Below are 25,724 nucleotides of genomic sequence, written 5' to 3' on the forward strand. Positions count from 1 at the left end.
CTTTCGCTTAAGGGCTTCGAAACCTTGTGACAGGTTTCTTATGCGAAAAGCCTTCGGATGACGAGGAGAAACAACGTCTCTCTCGTCTTATGGTAGGGGAGATCTTGGTAAGATACACCCGATACCATAGAGGGAAAACGTCTGTTTGTTGGTCAAGGCCTCTCGAACCCATAAGTCGTTTGACATTACTTCTCCCCTGGGCTTGGGAGCATGTAAGAGGTCCCGGACTAGGTGAACGACAGGCACGAACAGACGAACCCTCGGACGCAACACTGTAACACTTTGCGCATATCACTTTATCACTTCGATTTTCTGTTTTGCACTTATTTCACTGAAATTTTTACTGATTTCTACCTGAAACACGCAATTCTACCCTTCTGTAAAAGGTAGTAATTGCGAAATCAGTCGTATAATGCAAGCTCATTAATACCAGCAAAAAACAGAAAACATATTTAAAGATAAAAAAAAAAAAAAAATCAGTGGCTGGGAAAGAGACTAAACACTAGTTCATATAACTACGTTTTCAATCTCTCACCGCACATAGCCTGGGGACGAGAATAAAAAACTAAAACGTTTTATCCTTCCTCCCCGTACAGCGACTAGGGACGAGAGTAACACGAGAACAACGTTACCCGCTTGAACGGAACGTTTTCTCTCCTCTCTCTCCCTCCGTCTCTATCTCTCTCTCTCTTTCTCTCTTGATTTCGCACCTAAGAGAAGAGCCCAATTATATTTCGTCAAAAAAAACATGTTATTTGACTAAAGGAAAAAACTGAAAGGTTTTTCAAATAAAAAGTTCCTTTAAAATAGAATTTAAAACATTTAAGCTAAGAAAGAATGAACAAAACGTCAGAATCGATTTACTCTTACTGCAAAGTGAAACCGTGATACACTCTCTCTCTATCGTAACGATAGAGCGCATGTTGAACGTCCTGAACGTCAACAACTGCGTAGCATAAATAAACTAAACGTTAGTTCATCTTTGAAAACATTACGAAGACTATCAAAGAAATTCTTTCATAAAATATTACATTTAAAAAGTTTTAAATCCTTAGCTCTTTAAAAGCTAATTACGATATAAAGGGCTCAACGTTGATTAACTTCGGTTTCCAAGTTAGGACCGCCTACTCTCAGGAAAGGTCTATATAAACAAAACATTAAAATTATTTTTATATGTTTATAATAAATGGAAAGTTAATCGAAGAGGCCTAATAAAGGCGGAGAGATATAAAATATATAGAGGAAAATCTATAACGTGATATAATTACTAAAAGCCTAAACACACTTCCGCTAAGGGAAGGGTCAGCCATTTAAAAGTGAAAGAAAGTCCATACTCTCTTTGTCACCATAATTAAATCTATCCAAAACGAGTTCAAGATTTAAGATGAAGATAAAACACCTGCATAGCGAAAGCTCAAAACTAGAATAGTGTACTTCACCAATAGTTGTGAAAACAAATCCAGTTTAGCAACAGCGAATAAGCACGTCTTGTCGGGAGCACGACAGAGAGAAAATTGAGTTCTTTGTTTACATTGAGTACTGGGTATCTGGACGACAGATGGCGCTGTTGGGCACACCCGCAACCTGTGTAGCGATCGCTGTCGAATTTTACCTTAGAGTTTTCTGTCGAGCAACAGAGTTGCAGCTATTATAATCACCGGCTAAGTTAAATATTGAAAAAAGAAATATTTGAACCATTATCATTTAAGCAATAACATAATTGATTCCAACTTAATAAAGAATTAATCTATGCTATAATACTGTACATTAACCTTTAACCCTCAGGCTATTTGGAAATTTCCAACCCTTAACCCCCAGGGGGTTATTTTTTTCCCAGCACATTTTGCAGTATATTTTTTTTTAAATTGCTCTAACGGCCTTAATTTTTGTCATAGAGAGGTCAGGTTGGTGTCATTCTCTTGGAAAATGCCTGAATTTTTTCAAAAAATTATCAAAAATATGAAAAACAAAATTTATAGCATTTTTTTTTTAGCAAGGACGTACTGGTACGTCCATGGGGGTAAAGGGATGACTTTTGTGAAACGTACCTGTACGTCCTTTGGGGGTAAAAGGGTTAACACACAATGAGGCTTTCAACAATTGATAGAATTCAACCAAGCTACAATTAACTTTTGGTTAGTCTACAGTAGTGACATGGAAACCTAGAATAGAGTAAGTTTTGAGGTAACATACATACCGATTCATGACTAAGTCATCCACTTTAAGACAAGTAGGGTCTATGACACAGGGCAAGGACTGTCCGTGTACAGCCCACCTAGGACTTAGTCTGGTTAAGCTTAAGTTAGGTTTGTCTTGAATGGAGTGGCTAGATATGCTGCCTAGGTACCCGGCTACCGTGGCAGTTAGCCTAATGGTAGTGAGTGAGCATCCTGAAGACATTTGGTTAGTCAAGCGACAAAAAGTATACTAAGACTACAGGAGTCAAAATTTCCATGGACCCACAATCCTCCTATAAAAGCTTAAGTCTAAGGTAGACAATGAGTGTCTATAGGTTAAGGAGGGATCTGGGTAGGGAGGTTTGACTAAATAAATGCCTGGTCCTTGATCAAGTAGAAAGCTACACTCTTGGTTAGGTTAAATATAACCCAAAATTACTCACTTGGCTGCTGGCACAATTTTTAGACAAGGTTAAGGAGGAGCTAGGGGGATAGAGCACCAAGACTTGGTAAGAAACAGGGTCCAGCGTTAGGTTAGAACTGCTACGTGGACTATGAAATTGCTGCCAGCATGGTAGAATGGTTACGTAATTAGCCACTGTCAATTATACAATAGGTGGGGAACTTGAACTTGGTCATCAACATTAGGCAATCTTTTGGAAACATTCTTTAGCAGTAAATGAGATGAAAGTACAATACAATATTCAAATTTGTTGTCAACATGGAACCTGATATGATGAATGGTCTGATACAAGTAAATTTTAAGTTACATACGGTATGTACCGATGTACCATATACAGTGTACAAGGAGTTGCATCACATCCTAGGTGCTTTGGAAGTCAAAAGTTGCTTATGGTACAGGCACTATTGAAAATAATAATGAGCTTTTTTTCCTTATGTATGACGATTGTCCGCCATTTTCAAACAATTAAAACTGTTCAAGTACCCAAATATTTTTAACTCCTCTCAATATAGATGTTTCCCAATGGTTGCCTGTGTATAAGAAGTGCGGGTAAGGAGTTTAAATTTTTAGTTTTTTCATACTGTACTGTACTTAATAAAGTCTTTTGCTACCCTCTATCCATTTGGAAGTACAGTCAGACCTTGCTATTCATTAAGGTTAGATGACAAATACAAGAGTGAATGAGATAAAAATACAATATGGATGCAGTCTTAATGACACTCCCAGATTCCAGTTATTTCCTTATATAACTTGAAAAAATTTGAGTAATTCAGCCTTGAGAGAAGACAAAAGTAACAATATTAATAGTTATATAACACCAAATATAGCTAAATATTCACAGTCCATATGACACCAAACAGAAAAGACAAACAACTCTCAATTTCTTCTCCCCTATTCAACCAAATATGCAATTGTTGTAATTTGGTCTTACAAACTCAATGTTTTTTTTTGTACTTTCAAGGGGCATTTAAAGTTATACAAGTGTGAATGCATCTTAACTAGATTGCAAAAGCATAAAGTTATATACACCGAATGCAGCACAGCATACCTAGTTATGTGCTGTAAAATGTTATTTTTATTAATAAAATAAATTTTTGAATATACTTACCCGGTGATCATATAAGCTGTCAGCTCTGCTGCTCGACAGAAAAACCTAAGGACAAAATACGCCAGCGATCGCTATACAGGTGGGGGTGTACATCAACAGCGCCATCTGTCGAGCAGGTACTCAAGTACTCCATGTAAACACAGAACCAATTTTCTCCTCGGTCCACTGGGTCTCTATTGGGGAGGAAGGGAGGGTCCTTTAATATATGATCACCGGGTAAGTATATTCAAAAATTTATTTTATTAATAAAAATAACATTTTTCAATATTAAACTTAGCCGGTGATCATATAAGCTGATTCACACCCAGGGGGGTGGGTAGAGACCAGCATTACATGTTTACATTATTAAGAGCTAAGTATTTTGTATTTCATTTTAGCAGTTATTCAAAATAACAAACATAAAATAAATAAGTACCTGGTAAGGAAGTCGACTTGAACAATTACTCTGCCTTTTTAAGTACGTCTTCCTTACTGAGCCTCGCGATCCTCATAGGATGCTGTGCGACTCCTAGGAGCTGAAGTATCAAGGGTTGCAACCCATACTAAAGGACCTCATCAAAACCTCTAATCTAGGCGCTTCTCAAGAAAAGAATTTGACCACCCGCCAAATCAACCAGGATGTGAAAGGCTTCTTAGCCTTCCGGACAACCCAAAAACAACAATAAAAAACATTTCAAGAGAAAGATTAAAAAGGTTATGGAATTAGGGGAATGTAGTGGTTGAGCCCTCACCCACTACTGCACTCGCTGCTACGAATGGTCCCAGGGTATAGCAGTTCTCGTAAAGAGACTGGACATCTTTAAGATAAAAAGACGCGAACACTGACTTGCTTCTCCAATAGGTTGCGTCCATTATACTCTCCAGAGATCTGTTTTGTTTGAAGGCCACTGAAGTTGCGACAGCTCTAACTTCATGTGTCCTTACCTTCAGCAAAGCATGGTCTTCCTCATTCAGATGGGAATGAGCTTCTCGTATCAACAGTCTAATATAATAGGAAACTGCATTCTTCGACATAGGTAAAGAAGGTTCCTTAATAGCACACCATAAAGCTTCTGACTGTCCTCGTAAAGGTTTAGTTCGTTTTAAATAGAACTTAAGAGCTCTAACAGGGCACAAGACTCTTTCTAGTTCATTTCCAACCAAATTAGAAAGGCTTGGAATATCGAACGATTTCGGCCAAGGACGAGAAGGTAGTTCGTTTTTGGCTAGAAAACCAAGCTGCAAAGAACATGTAGCCGTTTCAGATGAAAATCCGATGTTCCTGCTGAAGGCGTGTATCTCACTGACTCTTTTAGCTGTAGCTAAGCAGACGAGGAAAAGAGTCTTTAAAGTGAGATCTTTAAAGGAGGCTGATTGTAGCGGCTCGAACCTTTCTGACATAAGGAATCTTAGTACCACGTCTAAATTCCAACCTGGTGTGGCCAAACGACGCTCCTTCGAGGTCTCAAAAGACTTAAGGAGGTCCTGTAGATCTTTGTTGTTGGAAAGATCTAAGCCTCTGTGACGGAAGACTGCTGCCAACATGCTTCTGTAACCCTTGATCGTGGGAGCTGAAAGAGATCTTTCCTTCCTCAGATATAAAAGGAAGTCAGCTATTTGAGTTACAGAGGTACTGGTTGAGGATACTGATACTGACTTGCACCAGCTTCGGAAGACTTCCCACTTCGACTGGTAGACTCTAAGAGTAGATGTCCTCCTTGCTCTAGCAATCGCCCTGGCTGCCTCCTTCGAAAAGCCTCTAGCTCTTGAGAGTCTTTCGATAGTCTGAAGGCAGTCAGACGAAGACCGTGGAGGCTTGGGTGTACCTTCTTTACGTGTGGCTGACGTAGAAGGTCCACTCTTAGCGGAAGTGTTCTGGGAACGTCCACTAGCCATTGCAGTACCTCGGTGAACCATTCTCTCGCGGGCCAGAGGGGAGCAACCAACGTCAACCTTGTCCCTTCGTGAGAGGCGAACTTCTGCAGTACCTTGTTGATAATCTTGAACGGGAGGAATGCATAAAGGTCTAGATGGGACCAATCCAGTAGAAAGGCATCTATATGAACTGCTGCTGGGTCCGGGATTGGCGAGCAATAATTTGGGAGCCTCTTGGTCATTGAGGTTGCAAAGAGATCTATGGTAGGTTGGCCCCATGTGGCCCAAAGTCTCTTGCATACATTCTTGTGAAGGGTCCATTCTGTTGGGATGATTTGACCCTTCCGACTGAGGCGGTCCGCCATGACATTCATGTTGCCTTGAATGAACCTCGTTACTAGAGACAGGTTTAGATCTCTTGACCAGGTGAGGAGGTCCCTTGCGATCTCGTACAACTTCAGAGAATGGGTCCCTCCTTGCTTGGAGATGTACGCCAAGGCCGTGGTGTTGTCGGAGTTCACCTCCACCACCTTGCCTAGAAGGAGGGACTTGAAGCTTTTCAAGGCCAGATGAACTGCCAGTAGCTCCTTGCAGTTGATATGTAACGCTCTTTGCTCCGCGTTCCAGGTGCCCGAGCATTCCCGACCGTCTAATGTCGCACCCCAGCCCGTGTCCGATGCGTCCGAGAAGAGAACGTGGTTGGGGGTCTGAACAGTCAGTGGCAGACCCTCTCTGAGGTTGATGTTGTCCTTCCACCAGGTCAGTGATGACTTCATCTTCTCGGAAATAGGGATCGAGACCGCTTCTAGCGTCTTGTCCTTTCTCCAGTGAACAGCCAGGTGAAATTGAAGGGGACGGAGGCGCAGTCTCCCTAATGCAATGAACTGGTCCAGTGATGAAAGCGTCCCTATCAGACTCATCCACTGTCTGACTGAACATCGGTCCTTCATTAGCATGTTCTGGATGCATCCTTGGGCTTGACTTATTCTGGGGGCCGACGGAAAAGCCCGAAAAGCTTGACTGTGAATCTCCATCCCTAGGTACACTATAGTTTGGGATGGGACCAGTTGGGACTTTTCCATATTGACCAGGAGACCCAATTCCTTGGTCAGATCTAGAGTCCACTTTAGATTCTCCAGACAGCGACGACTGGACGAAGCTCTTAAAAGCCAGTCGTCCAAATAGAGGGAGGCTCTGATGTCTGCTAAATGCAGGAATTTGGCAATATTCCTCATCAGTTTCGTAAAGACAAGAGGCGCCGTGCTTAGGCCAAAGCACAGGGCTTGAAATTGGTAGACAACCTTCCCGTAAACGAACCTTAGAAAAGGTTGGGAATCTGGGTGGATGGGGACGTGAAAGTAAGCGTCCTTGAGGTCTAAAGAGACCATCCAGTCTTCCTTCTTGACCGCTGCTAGAACAGACTTTGCCGTCTCCATGGCGAACGTCTGCTTGGTGACAAAGACATTCAGAGCACTGACGTCTAGCACCGGTCTCCACCCTCCTGTCTTCTTTACCACTAAGAAGAGACGGTTGTAGAAGCCCGGGGATTGATGGTCCCGGACTTTGACTACCGCTCCCTTTTCTAGTAAGAGAGACACCTCTTGCTTCAAAGCTAGTCGCTTGTCCTCCTCTCTGTACCTGGGAGAGAGGTCGATGGGAGTCGTTGCTAGAGGGGGCTTGCGCAAGAATGGGATCTTGTACCCCTCTCTGAGCAACTTCACAGATTGTGCATCTGCGCCCCTGTTCTCCCAGGACTGCCAGTAGTTCTTGAGTCTGGCTCCCACTGCTGTCTGAAGAATGTGGCAGTCAGACTCTGCCTCTAAAGGACTTGGTACCTTTCTTCTTGCTCCCACGTTTCCCTTCGGCACGAGCACCTCCTCTGGTGGAGGCTCTGCCACGAAAGGGCGGAATGAATCTTGACGCTGGAGTATCCATCCTGGGTCTAGACACGGAAGGCAAAGGGGTGGCTTTGCGTGCAGATGACGCAACCAGGTCATGCGTGTCTTTTTGAATCAAGGAGGCAGCAATCTCCTTGATCAACTCCTCTGGGAAAAGGCACTTCGAGAGAGGGGCAAACATAAGCTCCGACCTCTGACATTGAGTTACTCCAGCTGACAAGAAGGAGCAAAGGTTTTCTCGTTTCTTGAGGACCCCCGAAACGAACGAAGCCGCAAGCTCACTGGAACCGTCCCGTATGGCCTTGTCCATGCAGGACATAATGAGCATGGAAGTTTCCTTGTCAGAAGGGGAGGTCTTCCTGCTCAACGCTCCCAAACACCTGTCCAAAAAGTTGAACACTTCGAACGCTCTGAACACTCCTTTCATCAGATGATCTAAATCTGAAGGAGTCCAACAAATCTTGGAGCGTCTCATTGCCAGCCTGCGGGGAGAGTCTACTAGACTTGAGAAGTCGCCCTGGGCAGAGGCAGGAACTCCCAAGCCGAGAACTTCTCCCGTGGCATACCAGACGCTCGATCTGGAAGCGAGTTTCGCAGGGGGAAACAAGAATGCTGTCTTCCCCAGGTGCTTTTTGGACTGCATCCAATCTCCCAACACCCTTAAAGCTCTCTTGGACGAGCGGGCGAGGACGAGCTTCGTAAAGGCAGGCGCGGATGACTGCGTGCCTAAAGCGAACTCAGATGGAGGTGAGCGTGGGGCCGCAGAAACAAACTGATCTGGATACAAGTCCTTGAACAGTGCAAGTACTTTTCTAAAGTCCAGGGAGGGAGGCGTGGTCTTGGGTTCGTCGATGTCCGTGTGCGGGTCGTCAAGGTGTGCAGCGTCGTCATCATCAGAGAGTCCATCGTCTGAATGCTGAAGAGGAAGCGGCAAAGGAGTAGGCATTGGCTGGTCAGCTGAGTCCGGCAGCACGGGTGCATGCGTGACTGCACTGGACGCAACGTCATGGAACTGTTGGTCAGTCTGAGAGCAGGCAACAACCATAGTTGCGCGGGGGCGCAAAGCGTCTACTCCCGACTGTATAGTCTGCTGTGGGCGAGTAGGGGTAACCACAGTGGGCTGCGGAGGTTGACGCACCGCGTCAAAACAAAACAACTTAGGTTGTTGTTGTAACTCGCGAACGTCAACGGAGGGTTCCGTGCGTCGGCGAACGTCAACATGCGGCTGGCAGGGTACAGTGCGCATGGGTGGCGGGACTCTCACAGCTGGAGTGCGGGAGAAGGTAGCCTCAGCGTCAACTGGACGCACAACCGTGGATGATTGTAGGCTAACGGGTGCAGCGTCAACCTTCTCCGCACGAAAGTCCTGCATTAACGATGACAACTGTGTCTGCATGGTCTGCAGCAAAGCCCACTTAGGGTCTACAGTAGCAGGTGTAGGAGGTGTGCAGTCATCTGAAGACTGCAGCGAGTCCGAACTGACCCAGTGGCTACAACTGGGCCGTTGGACTTGCGCGGAAGGGACCTTGCGTTTGAGAGGTCGTGAGACCTTGGTCCATTGTTTCTGCCGAGAAACATCTTCCGCAGACGAGGAATGAATGGGCTCTCTCGTCTTCTTGTGGGTGGGGCGATCTTGGCAAGATACGTCTGAAACCACGGAGGGAACGTCTGTCCGCTGATTAAAGCCTGTCGAACCCTTTGGTCGTACGACATTGCTTCTCCCCTGGGCTTGGGAGCTTGCAAGAGGTCCCGGACTGGGAGGACGACAGGCACGAACAGACGCACCCTCAAGCGCAACACTAACACTTTTCACAACACTTCCACTCACTAGGTCACTACCCACTGCACTCTTACCCTTCAACTCCCTGACGTCTGCCATGAGTTGGTTACGGTCACTCGCCAATGACTCGACTCTCTCACCCAGAGCCTGGATGGCACGCATCATATCTGCCATCGAAGGTTGTTGAGTGCTAGAAGGGGGATCAGGAGCAACCACTACAGGGGAAGGAATAGGTTGTGGGGCATGGGGAGAGGAAAAATCAACTGAGCGAGATGAACTCCTCCTGACTCTATCTCTCTCTAGCCTACGTGAATATTTAAGGAATTCGAGAAAATCGAATTCCAAAAGCCCAACGCATTCCTCACACCGATCTTCCCATTGACAGGATTTACCCCGACAATTGGAACAAATGGTGTGAGGATCGATAGAGGCCTTCGGAAGACGCCTTGAACAGTCCCTAGCACTACACTTCCTGTATTTAGGGACTTGAGAAGGGTCAGCCATCTTGAATTAGTCAAAGGGGAAATTCAAAATCTATCCAAGTCGTCAACAAATAATCCAAAATTCAATCAAAGAATGCAAGGAAGTATTGAAGATAACCTCTGCAAAGCGAAAGCTAAAAACTAGAAATGAGTACTTCACCAAAATCTGTGAAAATCAATCCAGTAAGCAACAGCGTATTTAGTAGGTCTTGCCGGTGGCACGACAGAGAGAAAATTGGTTCTGTGTTTACATGGAGTACTTGAGTACCTGCTCGACAGATGGCGCTGTTGATGTACACCCCCACCTGTATAGCGATCGCTGGCGTATTTTGTCCTTAGGTTTTTCTGTCGGGCAGCAGAGCTGACAGCTTATATGATCACCGGCTAAGTTTAATATTGAAAAAGGGGAGATTACATTGAAATTGATACTGTTACATATACTAATTTTCAACCTCATGTGTAATATTGTACAATAATGGCTTTTTTTTAAAGGTTACATGTTACTCATGAATGGCAGAAGCAAGGGACAGTGATATTGCCCTAGTAAGCAGGAGAATGCCCTAGAGACTGACCATATATACATATGATCAGCACCCGAGCCGCCTCTCCAACCAAACTAGGACCAGGAAAGGCCAGGTAATGGCTGCAGATGACTCAGCAGGTAGATCCATATACTCCCTAAAACTCGGCATCCTTAGTTCACAAGGATGGTGAGGTTGCTGACACTAAAGAAACTATCAAGCTTAAGGTTTAAAGGTCGCTCATGAATGGCAGAGACAAGGGGCAGTGACATTGCCCTAGCAATCTGGACAATCCCCTAGAGACTGATCATATATACATATGATCAGCACCCAAGCCTCCTCTCCACCCAAGCTAGGACCAGGGAGGGCCAGGCAGTGGCTGCTGATGACTCAGCAAATAGACCTATAGGCTCCCCCAAACCCCCCAACCTTAGCTCACAAGGATGGTAAGGTTGCAGACGCTAATGGCACTAACGAGTCTGAGCGGGACTCGAACCCCCGACTAGCAAACACCAGGCAGAGACGTTACCAATCAGGCCACAGCAACCTCAACCTTAAGCGGGACTCGAACCCCAGTCCACCGATCAGCAGTCAGGGACGTTTGCAATAGGCTACTACCACCCATCCAGTGAATACAGTACTCAAATTTGCATAGCAAACCCTCAAATGATATGGTCTCTTCCATTGATAAATGGCTCCCATGCAAAGGAATATTCATAAATTAAATCACTTTATCTACTTGATTTTTGAGAAGGTAAATAGATTTACGCCTCCTAGCTATACCTTCCAAACTTACAGTAAGGAAAATATTATTCTATTGAATGCTTTAGGGGAGATGGGGGGGGGGGGGGGTTTCAGTCCCATAGCAAGTTAATGTATAATAGCAAGATAAAGGGGAGGAAAAAGGAAATGTATAATAGTCTAATGCACAACTTTAATTTTGTATTTTTCCATAAGGAATACGAGGAGGCAATGAGTAATTATTTACATACTTATCATTAAAAATGTGAAGAAAAATGTTATTTTCATTAGTAAAATAAATTTTTGAATATACTTACCCGATAATCATGTAGCTGTCAACTCCGTTGCCCGACAGAATTCTACGGGAGGGATACGCCAGCTATCACTATACTAGAAGGGGGTGTACTCACAAGCGCCACCTGTGGCCAGGTACTACAGTACTTGTTGTTGACGCCACCTCACTTTTTCCTCGGTCCACTGGTTCTCTATGGGGAGGAAGGGTGGGTCAATTAAATCATGATTATCGGGTAAGTATATTCAAAAATTTATTTTACTAATGAAAATAACATTTTTCAATATTAAACTTACCCGATAATCATGTAGCTGATTCACACCCAGGGGGGTGGGTGAAAAACCAGTGTACAAGACTAAAGGATAGCTAAGTATCCCGTATTTCATATAATCAGTTATCCACAATAACAATGAAATAATAAGTACCTGGTAAGGAAGTCGACTTGAACCGTTACTCTGCCTTCAATAAGATCGTCTTCCTTACTGAGCGCAGCGTTCCTCTTGGAAGGCTGAATCAACTCAAAGGTGCTAAAGTATACAGGGCTGCAACCCATACTAAAGGACCTCATCACAACCTTTAACCTCGGCGCTTCTCAAGAAAGAATTGACCACCCGCCAAATCAACAAGGATGTGGAAGGCTTCTTAGCCGACCGTACAACCCATAAAAAGTATTCAAGAGAAAGGTTAAAAGGTTATGGGATTATGGGAATGTAGTGGCTGAGCCCTCGCCTACAACTGCATTCGTTGCTACGAATGGTCCCAGGGTGTAGCAGTACTCGTAAAGAGACTGGACATCTTTGAGATAGAATGATGCGAACACTGACTTGCTTCTCCAATAGGTTGCATCCATAACACTCTGCAGAGAATGGCTCTGTTTGAAGGCCACTGAAGTAGCCACAGCTCCCACTTCATGTGTCCTTACCTTCAGCAAAGCAAGGTCTTCTTCCTTCAGATGAGAATGTGTTTCTCTAATCAGAAGCCTGAATAGTAAGAAACTGAGTTCTTAGAACTTGGAAAAGAAGGTTTCTTGATAGCACACTATAAGGCTTCTGATTGTCCTTGTAAAGGTTAAGACCTTTTTAGATAGTACTTAAGAGCTCTAACTGGGCAAAGTACTCTCTCCAGTTCATTCCCCACCAAGTTGGACAGGCTTGGGATCTCGAACGACTTAGGCCAAGGACGTGAAGGAAGCTCGTTTAGCAAAAACCGAGCTGCAAGGAACATGTAGCCGTTTCAGATGTGAAAACAATGATCCTGCTGAAGGCGTGGATCTCACTTACTCTTTTAGCTGTTGTCAAGCACACGAGGAAAAGAGTTTTTAATGTGAGGTCCTAAAAAGAGGCTGATTGGAGAGGTTCAAATCTTGATGACATAAGGAACCTTAGGACCACGTCTAGATTCCAGCCTGGAGTGGACAACCGACGTTCCTTTGAGGTCTCAAAAGACCTAGGGAGGTCCTGTAGATCTTTGTTGGTGGAAAGATCCAAGCCTCTGTGGCGGAAAACCGCTGCCAACATACTTCTGTAACCCTTGATCGTAGGAGCTGAAAGGGATCTTACTTTCCTTAGATATAACAGGAAGTCAGCAATCTGGGTTACAGTGGTACTGGTTGAGGAAACTGCATTGGTCTTGTACCAGCTACGGAAGACTTCCCCTTGAGACTGATAGATTCTGAGAGTGGATGTTCTCCTTGCTTTGGCAATCGTTCTGGCTGCCTCCTTCGAAAAGCCCCTAGCTCTTGAGAGTCTTTCGAAAGTCTGAAGGCAGTCAGACGAAGAGCGTGGAGGATTGGGTGTACCTTCTTTACGTGAGGTAGACTTAGAAGGTTCACTCCTAGAGGAAGAGTCCTGGGAATGTCGACCAGCCATTGCAGTACCTCTAAGAACCATTCTCTCGCGGGCCAGAGCGGAGCCAACCAACGTCAGCCGTGTCCCTTTGCGAGAGGAGAACTTCTGAAGTACCCTGTTGACAATCTTGAACGGCGGGAATGCATACAGGTCGAGATGGAACCAATCCAGCAGAAAAGCATCCACGTGAACTGCTGCTGGGTCTGGAATCGGAGAACAATACAACAGGAGTCTCTAGGTTATCGAGGTAGCGAACAGATCTATGGTTGGCTGACCCCACAGGGCCCAAAGTCTGCTGCAAACATTCTTGAGAAGGGTCCACTCTGTGGGGATGACCTGACCCTTCCGGCTGAGGTGATCTGCCATGACATTCATACCGCCCTGAATGAACCTCGTTACCAGCGTGAGCTTTCGATCTTTAGACCAGATGAGGAGGTCCCTTGCGATCTAGAACAACTTCCACGAAAGAGTCCCTCCCTGCTTGAAGATGTAAGCCAGGGCTGTGGTGTTGTCAGAGTCCACCTCCACCACTTTGTTAAGCTGGAGGGACTTGAAGTTTATCAAGGCCAGAATAACCGCCAACAACTCCTTGCAATTGATGTGAAGTGTCCTTTGCTCCTGATTCCATGTTCCCGAGCATTCTTGTCCGTCCAAAGTCGCACCCCAGCCCGTGTCTGATGCGTCCGAGAGGAGACGGCGGTCGTGTTTCTGAACAGCCAAAGGAAGACTTCCTTGAGAAGAAAGCTGTTCTTACACCACGCGAGAGAAGACCTCCTCTCTTCGGAAACAGGAACTGAGACCGTCTCTAGCGTCATGTCCTTTATCCAGTGAGCAGCTAGATGATACTGAAGGGGGGGGAGGTGGAGTCTCCCTAACACGATGAACAGGGCCAGCGATGAAAGTGTCCCTGTTAGACTCATCCACTACCTGACTGAGCATCGGTTCCTTCTCAGCATGCTCTGGATGCATTCTAGGGCTTGGAAGATCCTTGGGGCCGACGGAAAAGCCCGAAAAGCTCGACTCTGAAGATCCATACCCAAGGAGACAATGGTCTGGGATGGGACGAGCTGAGACTCCTCAAAATTGACCAGGAGGCCCAGTTCCTTGGTCAGATCCATAGTCCATTTGAGAATCTCCAGACAGCGACGACTTGTGGGAGCTCTTAAAAGCCAGTCGTCTGACGGAGCCGGACACAAGATCATGGTACTGCTGCACAGTCTGTGAACTGTCAACCATGGGGAAGCGAGGAAGTACAGTGACAACCCGAAGCTGTCTAGACTGTCTGGGTCGTACAGACAACTCCTTATCGGGTTGCTGAGGTTGCCGCACTGCGTCACAACAAGTCACTTCTGCTGGTTGTTGAACGTCTTCCCAGTGACACATTGACTCCGTAAACAAAAAATCCTCTAACAAGGACTAAGCTTGGACTGCATGTCTTGCAACACAGCTCAAGGTCTATGGGAGCAGGTGTGGTAATAGACGGGATTAGCGACTGAAGTGGAACCATTACCTTCCCTGGAAGCATGTTATGCTTAAATAAAAGTCCATAGGAGGCTACGCAGCTAAAGGCTCCTCTCCAAATGACAGAGTCCTCAAGGGAATATCAGAAGGAGGGAGAAAAGCACTTTCTCATCTACAGGGACCATATCCGAGAAAAGCTAAGTTCTCTCAGTGAGGGTTTCACTGGTGCAAAAGCAGCAGACTAGAAGGCAACGTTATGAAACTGCTTGACAGTCTAGTGAGTTGGCAACAACCAAAGATGTGTGACTGAGAAGCATGCGGTAAGGTATGCAGAGCATGTTGTATGCAGAGCATGCTGTATGCAGAGCATGCTGTATGTAGAGCATGCTGTAAGTTAAGCAGAGCGTGTTGCATGGCGTGTAACATTTCTCAGAAATTCCATGACCAGTGCTAGAGTGAGTAATATCGCATTACCGTTCATTGAAAGTGCACGTGCCGAGGGAATTGATTTAGACTGTTTTGTTGATGAATTTGATAGTCGGCATGATAATCGTAGATTAAATGTACTATAATCTACTTCACCTCAGGAAAGGGAAACTCGCCCTGTTGGCAACACTGCATTACTTCATGCATGCTTGCATGGGGTTTAATATCAACATAATATTACCTTACATTCATAACTCATGATTCATTTTTTGTTTAGAAGATATTTTTGCCATATTTTGCGATTTGTTAAAAATATATTGCAAGGAATACATATATATTTTTATATAAGTAATACAAATAACCTCCATTATCATAATGTTTGTGTAGGCATACATGTATATGATTACAAATGCAAGTTATGAAAGTAATGAGGTGTTATTATTGTCATTTGTTATTCCCAAGTTGAATGGGAAGAAGCTCAAGTTGAGGAAAAAATGGCAGATGCATGCGTTGAGGTGGCTGACTCATAGCATGAGGTTGCTGCCTTAAGAGTTGCGCTTGCTGTAAGGGTTGCGGATGCGCAGTAGCAGGTTCCTGAGGAACGAGTTAAGGTTCCTGAGGTGTGAGCTGCGAGAGTTGAGGTAGCGGCTGCGCAGAACGCAGTTCTTGTCTCGCGAGTTGAGGTTCCTGAGGTGCTAGCCTAAGGTGGTCGCTGCAGCGAGTGCTGAGGTGGCTGCCTCATTGATGGAAGAGGTTGTCGTACCTCAAGAGATTGTTGCCTCGCTGGTGGAACCGCAAGCGGAAGCGGAGGAAGTAAGGCATAAGACTCCTGCTCCCATTGCTGAGGTTGCCTTGAGGAAGGTTAAGGTTGCTGCACAACGCTGGTAACTGGCAACTCAGAACGCGGTAAGGTAGCCTGAGGAACCTCAACTTCGTACGCCTGGCAGACTGGACTGCGGAGGCGGAGCTCTCGCAGGAGGAGGCGGAGGTTGCTGCACACCGGTGGTAACCTCAGCCTGAAACTCACGCATTAAGACCGCAAGCTGCGACTGCATGGACTGCAGCAAAGTCGTCTTGGGATCAACAGACGATAAGGTCTGTTAAGGCAAAGCCTTAATAGAAGATGAGGTCTGTAGAGGCATCGCCTTACCTCTCTTAGGAGGTGTGCAGTCACCTGATGACTGAGGAGAGTCAGAGCTAACCCAATGACTGCATCCGGGTTGTTGAACTCTAACTTCGTACGTCTGGCATAGGTCTGGACTTTACGTTTAAGAGGTCTTGAGACCTGAGACCAGCGTTTTCTCCCCGAAATTTCTTCTGCAGACGAGCAAAATAAGGGCTCAATCGTCTGCGGGTGGGAGTGACGGTCTCTGTAAGACACGCCCGCAACCACCGAGGATACTTCTGTGCGCCGATCAAGGCCTGCCGAACCCTTTTGCCCTTCGACATTGCTTCTCCCCTGGGCTTGGGAGCTTGCAAGAGGTCCCGGACTGGGAGGACGACTGGCACGCACAGAAGTACCCTCACGCACAACACTGACACACTTTGCGCTAATCACTTATCACTTTTGATTTTCTGTTTGCACTTATTTCACTGAACACGAAACTTTAAGTGGTTTGTACCTGAAACACGCAATTCTATCCTTTCTCAAAAGTTAGTAATTGCGAAATCAGAATTACAATGTAACAGAAAAATCTAATGAAAGATAAATAATTCAGTGGCTGGAAAGAGACTAAACACTAGATCAAATAAACTACGTTTAAAATCTCTCACCGCATAAAGCTTGAGAACAAGAAAAAACTCTAGAAACGTTTACCTTCTTCCCCTAAAGAGACTAGGGAGAAGAGCAAAAACGATAACAACGTTACTCGCTTGAACGAAACGTTTATCCTTCTCTTTCTCCCTCCGTCTCTATCTATCTCTCTCTCTCTCTCTCTCTCTCTCTCTCTCTCTCTCTCTCTCTTGACTTAGAACCTGAGAGAAGAGCCCAATCATATATATCGTTAAAACATATTATTGTTAAAGGAAAAAACTGAAATATTTCCCAATTTATTAGAATTAAAACCATTAAGTTAAGAAAGAATGAACAAAACGCTAGACACGGTTACTCTTACTGCAACGTGACACCGTGAAAATTCTCTCTCTATCGTGACGATAGAGCGCAAGTTGAACGTTCTGAACGTCAACAACTGCAGAGACAAAACAAAACGTTAGTTCAACTTTGAAAACAGTACGAGACTATCAAAGAAATTCTTTCAAAAACATTAAAATAGCAAAATATGTTAACAGGTAAAACCGAAATGACGGGCTCAATGTTAATTAACTTCGGTACCAAGAAAAGACCGCCTACTATTAGGAAAGGTCGAATATAAACAAATATAAAAATTTTAATAAGTTTATAATAAAAGGAAGTTAATCGAAGAGGCCTATAAAAGGCGGAGAGATATAAAATAAATCTATAACTTTTGTTAAGCAAAATTAAGAAAGAGTCTATACTCTCTTAGACACCAACACTTCCGTCTAAGGGAAGGGTCGGCCATTTAAAGGTGAAAGAGAGTTCATACTCTCTTCGTCACCATAATTAATCAAATTAATTCCAAAAGCTAACTAAGCTAATATAGAAGTTTCCAGTATAGCGAATAGCTGCAAATTTTAGAGAAATACTTCACCAAACCGTGAACAATACTCCAAAATCATAAGCGTATCCAAGAACGTCTTGCCGGAAGCACGACAGAGGAAAAAGTGAGGTGGCGTCAACAACAAGTACTGTAGTACCTGGCCACAGGTGGCGCTTGTGAGTACACCCCCTTCTAGTATAGTGATAGCTGGCGTATCCCTCCCGTAGAATTCTGTCGGGCAACGGAGTTGACAGCTACATGATTATCGGGTAAGTTTAATATTGAAAAATGTTATTTTTATTAGTAAAATAAATTTTTGAATATACTTACCCGATAATCATGTAGCTGTCAACTCCGTTGCCCGACAGAATTCTATGGAGGGATACGCCAGCTATCACAATACTAGAAGGGGGTGTACTTACCAGCGCCACCTGTGGCCAGGTACTATAGTACTTCTTGTTGACACCTCCTCAATTTTTCCTCGGTCCACTGGTTCTCTATGGGGAGGAAGGGAGGGTCAATTAAATCATGATTATCGGGTAAGTATATTCAAAAATTTATTTTACTAATAAAAATAACATTTTTCAATATTAAACTTACCCGATAATCATGTAGCTGATTCACACCCAGGGGGGTGGGTGAAAACCAGTGTACAAGATTAAAGGATAGCTAAGTATCCCATATTTCATATAACAGTTATCTCAAATAACAATGAAATAATAAGTACCTGGTAAGGAAGTCGAATTGAACCGTTACTCTGCCTCTTTTTTAAGTTCGTCTTCCTTACTGAGCGCAGCGTTCCTCTTGGAGGCTGAATCAACTCAAAGGTGCTAAAGTATATAGGGCTGCAACCCCTACTAAAGGACCTCTACACAACCTCTAACCCAGGCGCTTCTCAAGAATGAATTGACCACCCGCCAAATCAAAAGGATGCGGAAGGCTTCTTAGCCTACCGTAACAACCATAAAAACAACAATAAAAGCATTCAAGAGAAAGGTTAAAAAAGGTTATGGGATTAAGGGAATGTAGTGGCTGAGCCCTCACCTACTACTGCACTCGCTGCTACGAATGGTCCCAGGGTGTAGCAGTTCTCGTAAAGAGACTGGACATCTTTAAGATAAAATGATGCAAACACTGACTTGCTCCTCCAATAGGTTGCATCCATTATGCTCTGCAGAGAACGGTTTTTATTAAAGGCCATCGAAGTAGCTACGGCTCTTACTTCGTGGGTCCTTACCTTCAGCAACGCAAGGTCTTCCTCCTTTAAGTGAGAATGGGCTTCTCTAATCAGAAGCCTTATATAATACGAAACCCCGTTCTTGGACATGGGCCTCGAAGGTTTCTTGATGGCACACCATAAGGCTTCTGACTGTCCTCGAATAGGTTTAGACCTATTAAGATAATACTTGAGAGCTCTGACAGGGCAAAGAACTCTCTCTAGCTCGTTACCTACCATGTTGGAGAGGCTAGGTATTTCAAACGATCTAGGCCAAGGACGTGAAGGAAGTTCATTCTTAGCTAAGAATCCGAGCTGAAAAGAACATGTTGCAGATTCGGTCGTGAAACCAATGTTCTTGCTGAAGGCATGAACCTCACTGACTCTCTTAGCTGTTGCAAGGCAGACGAGAAAAAGAGTCTTGAGGGTAAGGTCCTTGAAGGAAGCTGACTGGAGAGGTTCGAACCTAGGTGACATAAGGAACCTTAAGACTACGTCTAGGTTCCAGCCTGGAGTGGATAGACGACGCTCTTTAGAAGTCTCAAAAGACTTAAGGATGTCTTGAAGGTCCTTGTTGGAAGAAAGGTCCAAACCTCTGTGGCGGAGAACTGAAGCCAACATACTCCTGTACCCTTAAATCGTAGGGGCTGAAAGGGATCTCTCATTCCTAAGATGTAATAGGAAGTCAGCTATTTGGGTCACAGAGGTATTGGTAGAGGATACTGCATTGGCTCTACACCAGCTCCGGAAGACTTCCCACTTAGATTGGTAGACTCTACGAGTGGAAACCCTTCTTGCTCTGGCAATCGCGCTGGCCGCCTCCTTCGAAAAGCCTCTAGCTCTAGCGAATCTTTCGACAGTCTGAAGGCAGTCAGCCGAAGAGCGTGGAGGTTTGGGTGCAACCTGTCTACGTGAGGTTGACGTAGAAGGTCCACTCTTAGAGGGAGAGTCCTGGGGACGTCGACTAGCCATTGAAGTACCTCTGTGAACCATTCTCTTGGAGGCCAAAGGGGAGCAACCAGCGTCAGCCGTGTCCCTTCGTGCGAGATGAACTTCTGAAGGACTTTGTTTATTATCTTGAACGGTGGAAATGCGTAAAGGTCGAGATGGGACCAGTTCAGCAGAAAAGCATCCACATGAACTGCTGCTGGGTCTGGAACTGGGGAACAGTACAGCGGAAGTCTCTTGGTCATGGAGGTGGCAAACAGATCTATGGTAGGCTGACCCCACAAGGTCCAAAGTCTGTTGCACACACTCTTGTGGAGGGTCCATTCCGTGGGAATGACCTGATCCCTTCTGCTTAGGCGATCTGCTGAGACGTTCATGTTGCCCTGAATGAACCTCGTGACTAAAGTGAGGTTTTGACTTCTTGACCAAATGAGGAGGTCCCTTGCGATCTCGTATAGGCTCCTCGAATGGGTCCCTCCTTGCTTGGAGATGTAAGCCAAGGCTGTGGTGTTGTCTGAGTTCACCTCCACCACCTTGCCTAGCAGGAGGGACTTGAAGTTCAGCAGGGCTAAATGAACTGCTAGTAGCTCCTTGCAGTTGATGTGGAGCGTTCCCTGTTCCTCGTTCCACGTTCCCGAGCATTCCTGTCCGTTCAAGGTCGCACCCCAGCCCGAGTCCGATGCATCTGAGAAGAGATGAAGATTGGGGGTCTGAATAGCCAACGATAGGCCCTCCCTGAGAAGGAGATTGGTCTTCCACCACAAGAGAGTGGTCTTCATCTCTTTGGTGACTGGGATAGAGACTGCTTCGAGAGTCAAACCCTTGTCCCAATGAGCTGCAAGATGGAATTGAAGAGGGCGGAGGTGGAGTCTCCCTAGCTCGACGAACAGGGCCAGCGATGAAAGGGTCCCTGTGAGACTCATCCACTGTCTCACCGAGCAACTGCTCCTCTTCAGCATGCTCATGATGCAATCTAGGGCTTGGCTTATCCTTGGGGCCGATGGAAAAGCCCGAAAATCCTGACTCCGAATCTCCATTCCCAGGTACACAATGGATTGGGAGGGAATGAGCTGAGACTTTTCTATGTTGACTAACAGACCCAGTTCTTTGATTAAGTCCAAAGTCCAGTTGAGACTCTCCAGACAGCGACGACTCGTGGAGGCTCTCAACAGCCAGTCGTCTAAGTAAAGGGAGGCTCTGATGTCCGATAAGTGGAGGAATTTTGCTATATTCCTCATCAGATGCGTAAACACCATAGGAGCTGTGCTTAGGCCAAAACACAGGGCTTGGAATTGGTAGACAACCTTTCCAAAAACGAATCTCAGGAAAGGTTGGGAGTCTGGATGAATAGGAACGTGAAAGTAGGCATCTTTCAGGTCCAACGAGACCATCCAGTCCTCCTGCCTGACCGCTGCTAGGACCGACTTCGTTGTCTCCATCGTGAACGTCTGCTTGATGACATACGCATTGAGCGCGCTGACGTCCAGCACCGGTCTCCAACCTCCTGTCTTCTTGGCCATCAGAAAGAGACGGTTGTAGAAGCCCGGGGATTGATGGTCCCGGACTATAACCACTGCCTTCTTCTGTACAAGGAGCGACACCTCCTGGTGCAACGCTAGCCTCTTGTCCTCTTCTTTGTAGTTGGGAGAGAGGTTGATGGGAGATGTGGTCAGAGGGGGTTTGCGGCAGAATGGAATCCTGTAACCCTCCCTCAGCCAACTGACAGACTGGGCGTCTGCACCTCTCTTTTCCCAGGCTTGCCAGAAGAACTTGAGTCTGGCTCCTACTGCTGTCTGGAGATGCGGAGAGTCAGTTTTTTCCTTTAGAATCCTTGGAACTTTTCCTAGACTTGCTCCTGGAAGAGTCTGGACGGGAGCTTCCTCGGCTGGGGGCTCTACCACGAAAGGGCGGTATGAACCTCGTAGCAGGAGTATCAGCCACTGGGGTGCGATAAGTCCTGGGGACTGAGGTAGCAACCTTAGTCTTACGAGCCGATGAGGCCACAAGATCATGTGTGTCCTTTTGTATCAGGGCAGCAGACAAGTCCTTAACAAGCTCTTCGGGAAAAAGGAACTTCGAGAGCGGAGCGAAAAGGAGTTGAGACCTTTGACAAGGTGTGATGCTGGAGGAAAGGAAGGTACAAAGCTGCTCCCTTTTCTTAAGAACCCCTGACACAAACATCGAAGCAAGCTCGCCAGATCCATCTCTAATGGCCTTATCCATGCAGGACATTAAGAGCATGGCAGAATCCTTGTCCGCAGGGGAGGTCTTCTTGCTGAGGGCCCCCAGGCACCAGTCTAGGAAGTTGAACATCTCAAATGCTCTAAAAACACCCTTCAGGAAGTGATCAAGGTCTGAGAAGGTCCAGCAAACCTTAGAGCGCCTCATTGCTGTTCTACGAGGAGAGTCTACCAGACTTGAGAAGTCAGCCTGGGCAGAGGCAGGTACTCCCAAGCCTGGCTCCTCTCCTGTGGCATACCAAACGCCCGCTTTAGAAGTGAGCTTAGTCGGAGGAAACATGAACGAAGTCTTTCCAAGTTGTTGCTTAGACTGCAACCACTCCCCTAAAATCCTTAACGCTCTCTTAGAGGACCTTGCTAAGACGAGCTTAGTATAAGTTGACTTAGCTGGCTGCATGCCCAGCGAAAACTCAGATGGCGGAGAGCGGGGGATAGCAGAGACAAAGTGGTCTGGGTATACCTCCCTAAAAAGAGCCAAGACCTTACGAAAGTCAATAGAAGGTGGAGAAGACTTGGATTCATCCACGTCTGATGAGGGATCCAGGTGTGCAGCCTCATCATCAGACACCTCATCACCAGAGTGTAGCGAAGAGATCGGTAAGGTATGCTGAACAGCAGAGTCAGCACGAGCTGGAACAACAATATTTGTGGTTTCCTCTTCAAGACTCTGTTGAGGGAACACTTGAGGCTCAGTCTGCAAAGGCTGATCAAAAGAAGTAGCAGAAGGTAGGCGCATGGGTGGAGGAGGCTGACTCCTGGCATGAGTGTCTGAACTCAAGGGTTGCGCTTGCTGAGTGGTTGGCGGATGCGCAGTAGCAAGTTCCTGAGGAACGAGTTGAGGTTCCTGAGGTGTGAGCTGTGAGCGATGAGGTAGTGGCTGCGCAGAACGCAGTAATTGTCTCGCGAGTTGAGGTTCCTGAGGCGCAAGGCTAAGGTGTTGAGGTGCTTGCCTTGAGGAGGGTTGAGCTCGCTGCAGCGAGAGCTGAGGAGACTGACTCATGGATGGGAGAGGTTGTTGTACCTCAAGAGAGTGTTGCCTCACTGGTGGAACTGCAAGTGGAAGCGGAGGAAGTAAGGTATAAGCTTCCTGTTCCCATTGCTGAGGTTGCCTTAAGGAAGGCGGAGGGAGCTGCACACCACTGGAAACAGTAAACTCAGAACGTGGTAAGGTATCCTGAGGAGCCTCAACATCGTACGCCTGGCAGGCAGTACTGCGGTCAGGCGGAGCGATCGCAGGAGGAGGTGTAACCTTCTCAGTCTGACACTCACGCATCAAGACCGCAAGTTGTGACTGCATGGACTGCAGTAGAGTCAACTTGGGGTCGGCAGACACTAAGGTCTGCTGAGGTAAAGCCTTAACAGCAGAGATCTGTTGTGGCAGAACCTTACTCCTCTTAGGCGGAGTGCATTCAACTGATGACTGCGGCGAGTCAGAGCTGATCCAATGACTGCAGCCCGGTTGAGTTCTTGAGGTCTGGACTCTGCGTTTGAGTGGTCTTGAGACCTGAGTCCAGCGTTTCTTCCCTGACAATTGATCAGCAGACGAGTAAAAGACGGGCTCAATCGTCTGCAGGTGGGAGTGACGGTCTCTGGAAGACACGCCCGCAACCACCGAGGATACATCTGTGCGCCGATCAAGGCCTGCCGAACCCTTTTGCCCTTCGACATTGCTTCTCCCCTGGGCTTGGGAGCTTGCAAGAGGTCCCGGACTGGGAGGACGACTGGCACGCACAGAAGTATCCTCACGCACCACACTGACACTGACAATAGCACTTGGCACTGCACTGACACTAGCACTCGTCACAGCACTGGCACTAATACCACCCACTGCACTCTTGACCTTAAGTTCCTTGACTTCGGCCATAAGAGACTTATGATCACTAACCACTGACTCTACTTTGTCACCTAAGGCCTGAATGGCACGCAAAACAACAGACATATCAGGCTGAGGGCAAATAGTAGGTTCGGGGGTAGCCACTACAGGGGTAGGAAAAGGTAGGGGATCATGAGGTGAGGAAAAAAGTGAAGAGTGAGAAGAACTCCTCCTAACTCTCTCTCTCTCTAACTTGGTTGAATACTTAAGAAGACGGACAAAATCAAGTTCCGAAAGTCCGGCGCATTCCTCACATCGATCTTCTAACTGACAGGGCCTTTCCCTACAGTCAGAACAAGCGGTGTGAGGATCTACCGAGGCCTTCGGAATACGCCTATTACAAGACCTACATCGTCTATGGGTGGGGGCTTGTGAAATGTCAGACATCTTGAATCAAAAGAGTTAGCCAAGTGGGGTTTCAAAATCAAGCAAAAGATCGTTAACCGTTAATCAGGACTAAATAATAGCTATCTAAGCTAATATAGAAGTTTTCCAGTAAAGCGACAGCCGAAATCTGAGAGAAATACTTCACCAAAAGCCGTGAAAATACTCCAAGATCATAAGCGTATCCCAGAACGTCTTGCCGGAAGCACGACAGAGGAAAAATTGAGGAGGTGTCAACAAGAAGTACTATAGTACCTGGCCACAGGTGGCGCTGGTAAGTACACCCCCTTCTAGTATTGTGATAGCTGGCGTATCCCTCCATAGAATTCTGTCGGGCAACGGAGTTGACAGCTACATGATTATCGGGTAAGTTTAATATTGAAAATTATGCATTGTTGTTAGGAAAGGTCATGGTTGCTTATTGAAGATGCATTATTCTTGAGCTCTTGTGGAAGCTTTTCTAGTTTTCATGTTACATAACCATTATCTATGTTCGGAATCGATTAAAGGTTCCTATATTATAAAGCTTAATTACTTGATATTTTCATACTTCAGCCATTTCATAAAATATTTTCCTCAGTTGCTCAATAATAGCTTTGCATGTAATTAATGCCTGTGGGAGCTACAATCCTTTTAAGACAATATCAGACCTCAGGCTACTCTATATCCATTAAGTAGTCTATTCTACGGATAAATGGCTCCCTTATGAAATAATAAAATGGGTAAAAATTAAATACCCTATATTCTTGAGGAGAAACAGATGTGCCTTCAAGCCATACCTCCCAACTTTACAGTAAGGAATATGTGATCAAGTCTTAAGCTAAAGAGGAGATAGAGAGGCCTCCATGCTTTGCAGGCCATGATGCACAATGTTAGGATGGAGTGAATGATTCTGTTTTCAATAAATTATGGCGTTCTTCGTAAAGTAACAACCTGGTAAATTAGGTTAGGGTAGGTTGTATTCTCAATGACTTCAAGCACTTTAGATTACGTTAGGTGGTGAGGTCTAGTTCTGGTCAAGATCTAGAACATATCCTTGTAAATAATCTTCGAATGTTGTTTATTATTACAGATTTTTGTGGGACTGTTAGTGATAACAAATATGTACTATGCATGTTTCAGAGCCCTTGTATAAGACGAACAGGAACACGAGCATAATGCACCATCTAACCTAAACTTCCCCACCTATCCTAACCTACAAGCCTTGGACTTACCTACTTATCTATTGAGGGGGTGGGGCCTAACAACACCCTGCCATCATACACATGCCTCCAAACTTGTACTATGGGGTGTATGTAATATGAAAATCATGCCCAATAATTCCCTTATTTTCTACCCTATAGCTAATAATATGGCAGTCTGAAGGGCATCGTAGGGGGTTATTAGCCAGAATGT

At 45.7% G+C, this 25,724-nt stretch overlaps 1 protein-coding gene across 2 annotated transcripts in view; it reads right to left on the reverse strand.

The window, feature by feature from the left end:
* The window catches only part of LOC137628841 (centrosomal protein of 19 kDa-like), a 54,241-nt gene that overhangs the window by 27,527 nt on the left and 990 nt on the right, over positions 1-25,724 (reverse strand). The gene's annotated exons all lie outside the window — the stretch shown is intronic.

The sequence above is a fragment of the Palaemon carinicauda genome, chromosome 36 (assembly GCF_036898095.1).
Source record: "Palaemon carinicauda isolate YSFRI2023 chromosome 36, ASM3689809v2, whole genome shotgun sequence".
Taxonomy (NCBI): domain Eukaryota; kingdom Metazoa; phylum Arthropoda; class Malacostraca; order Decapoda; family Palaemonidae; genus Palaemon; species Palaemon carinicauda.